Here is a 13,834-nt window from a genome sequence, read left to right on the forward strand (position 1 = left end):
TGAATGTAATTTGCATGTTGAGTACTGTAATCAAAAGTGGATGACTCTTGACTCTACAAATTAAACCACTTTGTTTTCTCTTTAAAAGGCAAATCATTTTTATAGAACTAGAACTGGGGAGGTCAGAATAAGATCTGGGGATCCAATTAATGTCAATATCCTGGTTGTGGTATTGTACTACAGTTTTTTATTTTAAATACTTGATTTACTTATTTGAGAGAAAAAGTGTGCATGAGCACACATAGTTAGGGAAGGAGGGGCTGAGGGAGAGGGAGAAGCAGACTCATCAATGAGCAGGGAGCCCAATGAGGGGCTATCCCAGGCGCCCCTGTACTATAGTTTTACAAAATGTTATCACTGGGGGAAATGGGTAAAAGATACAAGGGATCTATTATTTTTTACAAGTACATATGAATCTACAATTATTTCAATGAAACTTTTAATTAAAAAATCACATTGAATTCCCTAAGTATATACCCAAAAGAAATGTGTATAGATATATGAACTTGTATACACACACAAATGATCATAGCAGCACTATTTGTTATGACCCTAAACCTGAATACCCAATGCCTGGGCTGCCTGGGTGGTGCAGTCCATTAACTGTTGGACTCTTGATTTTAGCTCACGTCATGATCTCAGGGTCATGAGATGGAGCCCCACATCACGCTGTGCACTCAGCAGAGAGACTACTTGAGATTCTTTCTGTCCCTCTCCCTCTGCCATTCTCCCCTTCATGTGCTCACTCTCTAAAATTAAAAAGAAAAAAAAAGAAAGAAAGAAAAAAGAAAATCCAATGACCATAAGTAGAGTACAAATAAATCCATATAATCCTACAGAAGAATCCTAATCAGTAATGAAAAAGACAAAACCACTGCCATAACCAATATCCACAACACGAAAGAACACAAATGGTGTACAAAAAAACACCAGAAAGAAAACAATATACTGTGACACTCTCAGGGCGCCTAGTGGCTCAGTCAGTTAAGCAACTGCCTTTGTTCAGGTCATGATTTCAGGGTCCTGGGATGGAGCTCCCTGCTCAGCCAGGAGTCTGCTTCTCCTTCTCCCTCCCTCCCCACCACTTGCGCGGGTGCCTGCGCACGCTCTCACTCTCTCTCTCTCTCTTGCTCTCTAACAAGAAAATAAAATCTTAAAAAACAAAACAAACAAAAAACCTGTGACTCTCTCCTTTGTAAAAAGTTCAAAAACAAAACAAATCTACAGGATTAAAGTCAACAGAGTGGGTACCTCCAGGGATGAAGAAGAAAGCAGTGATTAGGGGGCACAAGGAAGTGTATACAGTTCTTTAAAGATTTTATTTATTCATTTTTTAAAAGATTTTATTTATTTACTTGACAGAGAGAGATCACAAGTAGACGGAGAGAGGCAGGCAGAGAGAGAGAGAGAGAGGGAAGCAGGCTCCCTGCTGAGCAGAGAGCCCGATGCGGGACTTGATCCCAGGACCCTGAGATCATGACCCGAGCCGAAGGCAGTGGATTAACCCACTGAGCCACCCAGGCGCCCCTATTTATTCATTTAAAAGAAAGAACACAAGAGCAGGGTGGCAGAGGGATGCAAAGGGAGAAGCAGACACTGAGCAGGGAGCCCAACACAGGGCTCAATCCCAGGACCCTAGGATCATGACCTGAGCCACAGACAGAAGCTCAGTTGACTGAGTCACCTGGGAGCCTCACATGCTGTTTAGTTCTTAGACTCCAAATGGTGGTTATCCAAATGTGTCTGCTTACTAGAGTGAGGTCATATGACTAAATCTCAGGAATTTATAATTAATGGGAAAATAATTTCCAAAACATCACATATACAACTACCCTCAAATGATCTTCGACAAGGGATGCCAGAACCACTCACAATAGGAAAAAGGCAGTCTCTTCAATAAATTATGGGAAAAACTGGATATCCACATACAAAAGAATGAAGATGGACCCTTATAACACAGACAAGATGGACCCTTATAACAGAGACAAACATTAGCTGAAAATGGATTAAAGAACTAAACATTCATCCCAAAACTATAAAACTCCTAGAAGAAAAGCTTTAGGAGAATGGATTTGATAATGCTTTACTGAATATGATACCAAAAGCATAGGCAACAAAAATAAAAATTGACAAATGGGAGTACATCAAACTTAAAATTTTTTATGCACCAAAGGACACGACCACCAAACTGAAAAAAAAAACCTACAGAATGAGAGAAAAGATACGTAAATCAAAAGGGGTTAATATCCAGAATACATAAAGAACTCCTAAAATTCAACAACATTAAACAATGTGATTAGAAAACAGGCAAAGGACTTAAGTAGACATTTCTCTGAAGATGATCTACAGATGGCCAGCAAAAATATGAAAAGATGCTTAACATAAGTAGTCACTGGGGAAATTCAAATAAAACCAAAATGAGGCCACATGCAGAAGAATGAAACTGGACCATTTCCTTATTCCATACACAAAAATAGACTCAAAATGGATGAAAGACCTGTGAGACGGGAATCCACCAAAATCCTGGAGGAGAACACAGGCAGCAAACTCTGTGACCTCAGCTGCAGCAAATTCTTGCTAAATATATCTCCAAAGGCAAAGAAAACAAAGGCAAAAATGAACGAAAGGGACTTCATCAAGATAAAAAGCTTTCCCACAGCAAAGCAAACAGTCAGTAAACCAAGACAACTGACAGAATGGGAGAAGATATTTGCAAATGTCTTATCAGATAAAGGGCTGGTATCCAAAATCTATTAAAAATTTATCAACTTAGGGGCGCATGGGTGGGTCAGTGGGTTGAGCCGCTGCCTTCTGCTCGGGTCGTGGTCTCCGGGTCTTGGGATCGAGTCCCACGTCAGGCTCTCTGCTCAGCGGGGAGCCTGCTTCCTCCTCTCTCTCTCTCTGCCTGCCTCTCTGCCTACTTGTGATCTCTCTCTATCAAATAAATAAATAAAATCTTAAAAAAAAAAAAAAAAACTTATCAACTTAGGGGCACCTGGGTGGCTCAGTGGGTTAAGCCGCTGCCTTTGGCTCAGGTCATGATCCCAGGGTCCTGGGATTGAGTCCCGCATCGGGCTCTCTGCTCAGCAGGGAGCCTGCTTCCCTCTCTCTCTCTCTGCCTGCCTCTCTGTCTACTTGTAATCTCTGTCTGTCAAATAAACAAATAAAATCTTAAAAAAAAAAAACTTATCAACTTAAACAAAGGACAAATAATCCAATCAAGAAATGGACAGAAGACATGAACAGATTTCCCCCCCCACCCCAAAAAACAAAACAAAAACAAAACAAAACAAAAAACCAAATGGCCAAAGACACACGAAAAAATGCTGGAGTCTGCTTCTCCCTTCCCCCTGCCTGCCACTCCCTTCTGCTTGTACTCTGTCAAATAATTAAATAAAATCTTTAAAAAAAACAAAAACAAACCCTAAGGTGAGTATCCTGTAGATAGCATCTTCTGAAATCCTGTATTTTTATTCATTCTGTCAACCTCTGTCTTTTTATTTAGGAATTAAATCCATTTAGAGGCTCCAGTATGCCTCAATTAGTTGAAACTTTGACTCTTGGTTTTGGCTCAGGTTGTGATGTCAGGGGCTTGCAATTCTCTCCCTCCCTTATCCTGTGTCCCTAACCCCACTTGTGCACATGCATGTGCACTTTTTCTCAAATAATCCTTTTTTTTAAAGGAATTTAATCCATTTACATTTAAAGTAATTATGGATGAGGAGGGACTTAACTCTCAAAATTAAAAACTTCTGTACATCAAAGGGCATTACCAAGAAAGTGAAATGACAAGCTACAGAATGGGAGAAAAATATCTGCAAATCTAATAATTAATAGAGGATTGATATCCAGAATATACAAAGAAATCCAACTTTAAAGCAAAAAGACAAACAATTCAATTGAAAAATGGGCAAAGAACTTGATTAGATAGTTCTCCAAAGAAGATACACAGAGGACCAGTCAATACATGAACTTTAGTCATTAGGCAAATACAAGTCAAACCACAGTGAGGTACCAGTTTACACCTGGCTAGGATGGCTGTAAGTAAAAAAACAGTAAGCGTTGGATACAGTGTGGGAAAACTGGAACCCTCATTCACTCCCTGTGGAAATGTAAAATCCTGCTGTGTAAAACAGTTTCGAGTTCCACAAAAAACACAGTATAGCTGTATGACTGAGAAATTCCACTCTGCAGTGTATCCAAATGAACTGAAAACAAGCACTCTGATAGATACTTGTATGCCAATGCTCACTGCAGTCTTGTTCGCAAATAGCTAAAAGATGGAAACAATCCAAGTGTCCACTGATGAATGGCTGAATGGACAAACAGAATGCAGTATATATACATATAATGGAATGTTATTCAGCCTTAAAAAGAAATTCTGACACATGCTACAACATGGATGAACACGGAAGACATTATATTAAGTGAAACAAGCTAGATACAAAAGGGCTAATATCGAATTATTCAATTTATATGTGGTACCAAGAATAGTCAAATTCATAAAGACAGAAAAATCGAACAGTGACTACTAGGGGCTGGGGGCGGGGGCAATGGAGTTATTGTTTAATGGCTACAGTTTCACTTCGGGAGGACGAAAAACTTCTGGAGATAAATGGTGGTGAGAGTTACACAATGACATGCATGAACTTAATGCCACAGAATTGTACAATTAAACATGGTTGAAATAATCAATTTCATGTTATGCATATTTTACCACAATAAAAATTTTAAAAACCAAAACATGTTGAGTGAAAGAAGCCAGACACGAAAGGACCAATATTTTATGGTGCCATCTACTCGAAGTACCCAGAATTAAGCAATTCTAAAGAGACAAAGCAGACTAGAAGTTATCAGAGGAAGAGTGATGAGGGGGTAGTTATTGCCTAGTGGTAACAAAGTTCTGCTTGAAGTGATGAAAAAGTTTATAAACAGTTATGAGTGTTGATTGGTTGTACAATACTGTGAATGAAATTAATGCCACGGAAGTGTACAACTGAATAAATGAAAAATTCTGTTTTTATGTTTTACCAAATAAAAAATAACAAAACTAGGTTATACATGCCTACAATTAATATTAGCCAAAAACTTACTTTTGTCTGAATCAGAGAAAAACAAAACAAATGAGACCATTAAGAGTTTCTTTCAGGGGTTAACCTGAATAATCTACATAGAGGCCCTACACTATTCAAATCTATTGGAAAATCATAAATTTCTCCCCCTTTTTATTCAGTAAATCTAATAGAAAAATCTCCCACTTTTTCTAGGACTTGCTTTGCTTTTAAATCTCGTATGAATTTACCAAAAATTTATTTTGACTTGGATAGCCTTTATGTTTTAAGACTAATGGACCTTGTCCTAGCTTTTATTATGTAAGTAGTTACACAATGTTACAAAGAAAATGTTTTAAATAAATGACACTACAACCAAAATCTAAACTTTCAAAAGGGACAAAACAATGACTGTGCTCCATTCATTTCTCTCTCAGTCCAGCAATAATCAAGTGAAATACTTCAAAGATACAAAGGAAATTTTGTAATGTCCCCTAGTGAAGGATTTCAATCCGTTCATCTGTCCAAAGCCTATGTGGTAGGGAGGAAGCCTTTTGGTTCTTTCTTAAGTTCATTTACTAAGTATTATTGAAAAGAAGAAGAGGGGCGCCTGGGTGGCTCAGTGGGTTAAAGCCTCTGCCTTCGGCCCAGGGCTTGATCCCAGCCCTGCCCGCATCAGGCTCTCTGCTCAGCAGGGAGCCTGCTTTCTCCTCTCTCTCTCTGTGCCTGCCTCTCTGCCTACTTGTGATCTCTGTCTGTCAAATAAATAAATAAAATCTTTTAAAAATGTTTTGGGAAAAAAAAAGAAGAAGAAAATTTTGTTTTAATACAGTAAAGAAAGAGGGCAAATTACTAACAGAAAATATACTTTCAGATTACTAATTTTATGCAAAGGATAGGGGTCAGAGGGCAGAAAAGAAGAGAATGCAAAGGACAGGGAATAAAAATCATAATGGGAAAAAAATTACACAAATTCTCTATGAGTGGAAATCCCATAATGATGTAATAAAAATGCAGCAATAAGGATATGCTAAAGACCACTAGGCTTAGAAAATAAGATCTAGAAACATTCAGATTTGGAAGCTGCAAAATTAAGCTGGGTGATGAAAAGAACCGATACCCAAACAGATAGACAGAATATCTCATCAAAATGAGATATGGAGATTAATTCTGGACAGGGCAAAACTACTTTTGAAACAACAGTCTGACAGGGCAGAGAAAGATGACAAACCTGAGTGGTGAACAGGAGGAAACGACGGGGTCCACACGTTTTCATTCGCATTCGCTTTAAGAGCCCAGTAAAGTAGTGGTGTCATCTAGGAGAGGCTAACATGATCGCTGCCAGAAAGGGCGAAACCTGGGCAGTCAGACATCCCTGCCCAGGGATGAAATCTCAGGTCTTCAGGTCCAATCATAACTTATCCCCACCAGATTAAATCCCACTACCATAGATTTTCACAATTCCTTAGGTAACTTCATAGTATTCATTTATGACAACCGTCATTATTTATTTGATGTCTCTGTTAAACTGCTAGACTATAAGCTCCATTAGAACATCGACTGTGGTTGATTTTTTCATGGCTGTATTCTAGAACACAGTATGCTTAGTGAGTATGCATAGTGAGATCTACAGAGAGCGCTCACTCTGCCCTCCTTCTGTCCCATTCGCCAACCCCCCCCAACCCCATCTCATGCCCACATGCAAAACAAATAAATGAAAGACAATTTGGTCATCAGAGGATCTCACCCGGGCAGTACTGGAGGTTAAATTTTGCCTCATTTTATTTCTAGCTTTCCCTAGGACTAACCACTTACAACTATTCAAGAAAGTATTTCTTGGGGCTCCTGGGTGGCTCAGTTGGTTAAGCATCTGCCTTTTGCTCAGTTCATGATCCTGGGGCCCTGGGATGGAACCCTGTGTTGGGTTCCCTGCTCCCTCTGCCCCTCCCCCTGCTTGTACTGGCAATCTCTCTAAAATAAATAAATAAAATCTTTTTAAAATAAAGTATTCTTCCTATAGATTTGTTAATTTCACAAGCTAGATGACAATCAAATTATACTTTCTTTTCACCAGCCTTAAAGAAATGAGTAAGAATTGTTATTAGGCAGGCTCTGAAGATTTCAGGGGTACCGTCAGTACCCTGATATCAAACACAGCCTGTGTTCTTTCTTGCATGACAATGACTTGTGAACAGAGCTCATTCTCTCTCACAAGCCCAAGACATCCAATTTACCTTTACATCTTCAGAGCACCTGTCACTTAAGCACTCAAAAGATGCTACAGGGAACAAGTAAGTTTTATTACTAATAAAAATAACTTCATCAAACATTCAGTGGCCCCTAACACTTACTGAGCTCTTTATGCTAGGTGCCACAAGACTTTATATGCATTATTTATATCAACTGTCGTTAACAACTCTGTGGAGTACATACAAGTATCTCTATTTTATAGATGGGAAAGGGCCCTGACAGAGCTATTTGCCCAAGGTTATACAACTACTAGGTGGTAAAACAGTAAACTGAACCAGATATTCGGACCCCAAAGCCAGTACCCAGACATTACAATTATATTTCATCTATACGAGGAACCAGATTTTCTTTATATATATTTTTAAAATTTCATTTTAAGATTTATTTGCCAGAGAGGAGGAGAAAGAGAGCACAAGCAGGAAAATGGCAGGCAGAGGAACAAGCAGGCTCCCTGGTAAGCAGGGAGCCTGATGCAGGACTCGATCCCAGGACCCCAGGATCATGACCCGACCGGAAGGCCCACGCTTCACCAACTGAGCCACCCAGGCGTCTCCCAAATTTTCTTTAAAATACACCACTAAGTGTGGCTCCTGTGTGGGTTACCAGGTAAGTGGCCAACTCATGATTTAGGCTCAGGTACTGATCTCAGGTCAGAGGACTGAGCCCTGACTCAGGCTCTGCGCTCAGGACAGTGTGCCTGGGGGGGCGCCTGGGTGGCTCAGTGGGTTAAGCCGCTGCCTTCGGCTCAGGTCATGATCCCAGGGTCCTGGGATCGAGCCCCGCATCGGGCTCTCTGCTCAGCCGGGAGCCTGCTTCCTTCTCTCTCTCTCTCTGCCTGCTTGGGATCTCTCTCTATCAATAAATAAAAAAAAATCTAAAAAAAATTAAATAAAAAAAAAGGAGGACAGTGTGCTTGGGATTCTCTCTCCCTCTGCCACTTCCCCCATTCATGAGCATGCTCTCTCTCTCCCTACATAAGTAAAAATTTTATAAAAGATTTTTATTTATTTAGAGAGAGAGAGATTGAGAGAACAAGTGGGAGGAGGGCAGAGGGAGAAGCAGAGTCCCTGCCGAGCAGGGAACCCAACTTGGGACTGGATCCCAGGACCCTGCGATCACTAACTGAGCGGAAGGCAGACAATAACCAAACAAACTACCCAGGCGCCCAATATAAAAAATCTAAAAACGAAACAAATCACTATTAAGAAAACGAAATATGGACATTTGGGAGGGTATGTGCTTTTGGGTAGATTGGAAGGGAAGGTGAACCATGAGAGACTATGGACTCTGAAAAACAATCTGAGGGGTTTGAAGTGGCGGGGGGGAGGTGGGAGGTTGGGGTACCAGGTGGTGGGTATTATAGAGGGCATGGCTTGCATGGAGCACTGGGTGTGGTGAAAAAATAATGAATACTGTTTTTCTGAAAATAAATAAATTGGGGAAAAAAAAAAAAAGAAAACGAAAAGGCAAAAGACTGGGAGAAAAAAATCACGATACATATAAGTTGACCCTTAAGTAATGTGGGGGTTGGAGTGCTATTGAACCCCATCCTCTACACATAGCTGAATATCTGTATATATTTTTGGACTCCCCAAATACCTAACTACTATTAGTGTCCTGCTTACCAGAAGCCTTACCAATAAAATAGTCAATTAACATGTGTTTTACATGTTATATGTATTACACGTGTTCTTAGAATGAAGTAAGCTAGAGAAAAGAAAATGTTACTAAGAAGATCATGGGGTGCCTGGCTGGGTCAGTTGGCAGAACATTTGACTCTTGATCTCAGGGTCATGAGTTCCACATTGGGCATGGAGCCTACTTAAAAAAAAAGTAAGAAGATCATAAGGAAGAGAAAATACTATGCTGGAAAAAAAAAATCCATGTGTAAATAGACCTGTGCAGTTCAAACCTGCCATTCATGGGTCAACTGTATCTGAAAGGAATTGCATCTAGAATGTATGAAAAGGGGCACCCGGGTGGCTCAGTGGGTTAAAGCCTCTGCCTTCGTCTCAGGTCATGATCCCAGGGTCCTGGGATAGAGCCCCACATCCGGCTCTCTGCTCAGTGGGGAGCCTGCTTCCTTCTCCCTGGCTGCCTCTCTGCCTACTTGTGGTCTCTGTCTGTCAAGTAGATAAATAAAATCTTTTTAAAAAATAAATAAATAAATAAATAAAATATTCAAGAATATATCCTTGAATATATTCAAGAAAACAATTCAATTATAAATGGCCAAGATAAAACAGACACTTCACGAAAATCCATACAAATGGCCAACCATACCATGATGATACCCAGTTATCATTCGTCATCAAGGATATGTAAGTTAAAACCGTAATTTATATGCCAGCACAGCACATACCCTTTAGATTGGTTCAAAGAACAATGACCGATACTGTGTGTCAAGGAGGGTGGGGAGAACTGGAAAACCACATTTGCTGGGTGTATAAACTGCTGATACATAGGAAAAAAACAAAGATAAATCTAAGATACGTGAAGCCAAAGACACTAGACACAAAAAAGTGATACCTTTGTTCTACAGTGTTAGAAATAGGGGCACCTGGGTAGCTCAGTGGGTTGCCTCTTGATTTCAGCTCAGGTCACGATCTCAGGGTCTCAGGATCAATACCCAAGATGGGAAATCTGCTTGAGATTCTCTCCCCTCTCCCATGGCACCCCACCCCGAAGTCAAAAAATAAATCTTAAGGGGCGCCTGGGTGGCTCAGTGGGTTAAGCCACTGCCTTCGGCTCAGGTTGTGATCTCAGGGTCCTGGGATCGAGTCCCGCATCGGGCTCTCTGCTCAGCAGGGAGCCTGCTTCTCTCTCTCTCTCTGCCTGCCTCTCCATCTACTTGTGATTTCTGTCAAATAAATAAATAAAATCTTAAAAAAAAAAAATTAAAAAAAAAATCTTAAAAAGTAAAGGGATGGGCTGTTAGAAGTTAAAAGAAAAATTACAGGTAAAACACTCAGAATAATAAGTACCAGTGAACACTATTTGTACTACTAAAACAAATCAATGAATAGATACTATAATTCAATTAAGGAATACTATGATTGGTGTCCCTCACTGGCTCAGTCAGAGGAGCCTACAACTCTTGATCAGCATTTTAAGTTCAAGCCTCATATTGTGATTACTAAAAAAAATAATAATAATAATAAAAAAAAGGAATACAATTCTTTTTCCATATTTATTTGTACACATTTGTATATACTGGTATATACACAAAAGATGCAGAAAGATTCAAACAAATCCTTGGGATAGATAAGAGTTTTACTTTCTTCCATTCTGTATCGCTTTTCCCTCCAACCTATTCTTGACTTCTAGCCGAAAATAATCTACTGGAAAAGCAAAGTGCTTCAATGTCACTCCCATCTTAGGCTTCAATGGTTTTCCAATACATTTAGGATCAAATCCATACTACCTACTCTCCCTTGCCTGACCTGGGTCCCACCAAGCTCTCTTGCCATTCTTGATCTTCACTGGCTATACCACTGCCACAGCTGCTTTCAGTCCCACTGATGGGCCAAACTCTTGCTTCACTCTGCAAATGCCTCAGAATGTACTTTTCTCTTCCTGAAGCCAGCTTCTTCACCTCAGCTCTATTAAAAGTCATCCCACAGCTTTCCAGATCACACTTTTTTTTTTTTTAAAAGATTTTATTTATTTGGGGCGCCTGGGTGGCTCAGTGGTTAAGCCGCTGCCTTCGGCTCAGGTCATGATCTCAGGGTCGTGGGATCGAGGCCCACATCGGGCTCTCTGCTCAGCAGGGAGCCTGCTTCCTCCTCTCTCTCTGCCTGCCTCTCTGCCTGCTTGTGATCTCGCTCTGTCAAATAAATAAATAAAATCTTTAAAAAAAAAAAAATATTTTATTTATTTATAGGCAGAGAGGCAGGCAGAGAGAGAGGAGAAAGCAGGCTCCCTGCCGAGCAGAGAGCCCGATGCGGGGCTCGATCCCAGGACTCTGGGATCATGACCCGAGCCAAAGGCAGAGGCTTTAACCTACTGAGCCACCCAGGCCCCCAGATCACTTTTAATAAAGTAAGTCTTCTGGAATGCCTGGCTGGCTCAGTTGGTAGAGCATGCGACTCTTGATCTCAGGGTTGTGAGATCAAGCCCCAGACTGGGAGTAGAATTTTACTTAATTAAAAAAAAAATTAAACACTCATTTTTCTTTCTCAATTCCTATTTGCTTCCTTTGCAGAAAGCACCTTCATTGAGCATCTTTCTACTTCTGTTGTCTATGGTCTTTCCTCAAAGAGCAGGCTCAAGAGGACAGGACCATATTTTTATTTGCCACCAGGGCCTACTACCATTGCACCTGGTAACAGCTAAGGAATACCTGTTGAATGCTATCTCATTTGTAAGGCAAGCCTTATAGCAATATTCCCACTTATACCCACAGCCACTTAAAAAATACCCAGAATTGGGTTATGGATGTTGGGGGAGGGCATGTGCTATGGTGAATGCTGGGGAAGTGTGTAAGACGATTCACAGACCTGTACCCCTGGGGCTAATAATACATTATATGTTAATTAAAAAAAAATTTTTTTTTTAAACCTAGAAAACTGGGGCACCTGGGTGGCTCAGTGGGTTAAGCCGCTGCCTTCGGCTCAGGTCGTGATCTCAGGGTCCTGGGATCGAGTCCCACATCGGGCTCTCTGCTCAGCGGGGAGCCTGCTTCCCTCTCTCTCTCTCTGCCTGCCTCTCTGCCTACTTGTGATCTTTCTCTGTCAAATAAAGAAATAAATAAATAATCTTAAAAAAAAAAAAAACCCTAGAAAACTTTAAAATATCACAATGTGATATTTAAGTTATTCTTTTCAGAAATGGTTATTTATACATAAGATAAAGGCTTCCAAACTTCTCTGACTTGTAATACACAGTAAGAAAATTAGAATATTAACTGAAACAAAGGATCACAAAATCATAACTACCCTTGCTAAGGGAGCTGTACTTTGTTATCTTCTAGTCAGTGTCATAGACAGCATAACCATTTTTATGTGCTCTTTCTATATTACTAAAAGTGGAAAGACAATGATGAATGATGTGTACTGCTGCAAGGTTTGGTTTTTCATTCATGATTTCAATAAATTAAACCAGTACTACTAATTCAAAAATGCAAAATTAATGTTAGGGGAAAAATAATCCAATTCAAAATTATCACACTCAAACTCCTGAATAACATTATAACCACATTCACTTAAAAATAAAAAAAAGGCAACCTACAGACACAGGATTTTTCAGATTAGGAACCCCTTTATAAGGATGAACCCCAAAGTGATTTCAGATTATAAAGAAAGAATGAGAACTGGCAGAGGTCTCCCATCTCATTTAATACCAATTCTACTCTTCCTGACCTACAGGCCAAAAACCTTGGTGCCATTTTTGACGACTTCTCTCACTCTTCAAATCTAATGCATCATTAAATCCAATTGCCTCTACCATCAGAACACATCCAGGGGCACCTGGGTGGGACAAACTAGTTAAGGGACAAACTCTCGGTTTTGGCTCATGTCGTGATTTCAGAGATGGAATCCCACATCATGCTCTGCTTAAGACTCTCTTGCCTGCTCCCCTTGCCGTTCCCACCCCCACCCTGACAAAATAAGCAAACCTTAAAAAACAATAGCAACAACAACAAAAACCCCACACATCCAAATCTGAGAGCTCTCACCATCCCTCATTGCCACCAGCCTGGTCCAAGCCACCGCTACCTCTGACCCAATCTACTTCAACAGCCTCTTAATTGGCTCCTCAATTATCTCTTTGCCCTCCTCCAGTCTTCTAAATCAAGCAGTCAGAGTGATACCATTAAACCAGGAAGCAACATCACGACACTCCCCTGCTCCAGTGTGGGTTCGTTCTTAGCCCACACAAAGTCAAAACCTTCCTACAACCTGCAAAGCGGTACTTGATCTGCCCTCACCTAATCATGTTCACCTCCTCTCCTACTACCCAGCCTACTACCCAGCCACTCCGGCCTCCCTTGTCCTCCAATACCACCAGACGTACTCCCGCCTCAAGGCCTTCGAACCTGCTCCCTCTAAAAGTCATGCTCTTCCAACAGATAACCACATGGCTAGCTCCCTTAACTTCCTTCTGGCCTTTACTCTAGTCATCTTAATAAAAAACACTCTGGGCATCATACCTAAAATTTCAACCCCTTACCCTTACACCCTCACCCCATATACGTATATCTACAATTCTCTTCTCTACTTTATTTTTCTTCTTAGAACCTACCACTATGTAACACAGCATGTATTATAGTTACTTTTGGCTTATTGTCCACTCCCCGCACATCAATCTCCAGAAGGCATAAATACAGCATATTCACTGCTTTATTCTAAGCACCTAGAACAGTATCAGACACCTAACAGACACTTCAGATTATACCACAGACAATTCAGATAAGTATCTGAATGAACAAGTGAATGAATGAATAGCCTTGGAATGAACAAGAATACAGGAAAAGAGAGACTAGAACAGGTAAGTAAGAAGAGCTAACTGCAGGTCAAGAGCTGTGGCTCAAG

General features: G+C 40.5%; 1 protein-coding gene and 1 non-coding gene across 2 annotated transcripts in view; both read right to left on the bottom strand.

The window, feature by feature from the left end:
- Positions 1-13,834, bottom strand: part of LOC122911293 (cytochrome b5 type B) — a 41,106-nt gene that overhangs the window by 25,340 nt on the left and 1,932 nt on the right. The gene's annotated exons all lie outside the window — the stretch shown is intronic.
- Positions 7,153-7,267, bottom strand: LOC122914896. The gene has a single exon (XR_006385959.1). It is a non-coding gene; the product is annotated as a small nucleolar RNA SNORA17 (small nucleolar RNA).

This window comes from Neovison vison, chromosome 7 (assembly GCF_020171115.1).
Source record: "Neovison vison isolate M4711 chromosome 7, ASM_NN_V1, whole genome shotgun sequence".
NCBI classification, from domain to species: Eukaryota; Metazoa; Chordata; class Mammalia; order Carnivora; family Mustelidae; genus Neogale; species Neogale vison.